We start from the raw sequence: 480 nt of genomic DNA on the forward strand, positions 1-480 counted from the left end.
GATTCGCGTTCAGTTTGTGCCGGTACGCGGAACAACTTCCGGCCTTCTGGCCCCACCCACGGAGGGCCCCGCCCACAGATGGGTCCGCCCGCAAATAGGCCCGCCCACAGGCCCACCGAGGCTCAGAGGGTCCAGCCCACTGCGGGACTGGGACGGCCGTCGCCTCCCGGCTCTGTTGGTCTCTCTTCTGCTCTCTAGGCGGCAGGAAACCGAGCTCCGAAGCCACACCCTTCTCCTGTTTTGGAACAAGATAGAAACTGAACTGGAGAAAAAGAGAAGCCGAAAAAACTTTTGGAATCTGATAAATTTTGTCCAGACTCTGTCCCTGGGAGATCGTGGGAAAAAATTTAAACCTCTGTTTCCTCATCTGAGAAGTAGAGGTATGATCATTGAACCCAGCCCCCACGTTCCTAGATGTGAAATGAAACAACTTGGTGTGTACGGTTCCTGGCGCTCTAAGCAGTAAATGGTGGCTGCTGT

The sequence above is a fragment of the Grampus griseus genome, assembly GCF_964374135.1.
Source record: "Grampus griseus genome assembly, chromosome: 1".
In the NCBI taxonomy this organism is placed as follows: Eukaryota; Metazoa; Chordata; class Mammalia; order Artiodactyla; family Delphinidae; genus Grampus; species Grampus griseus.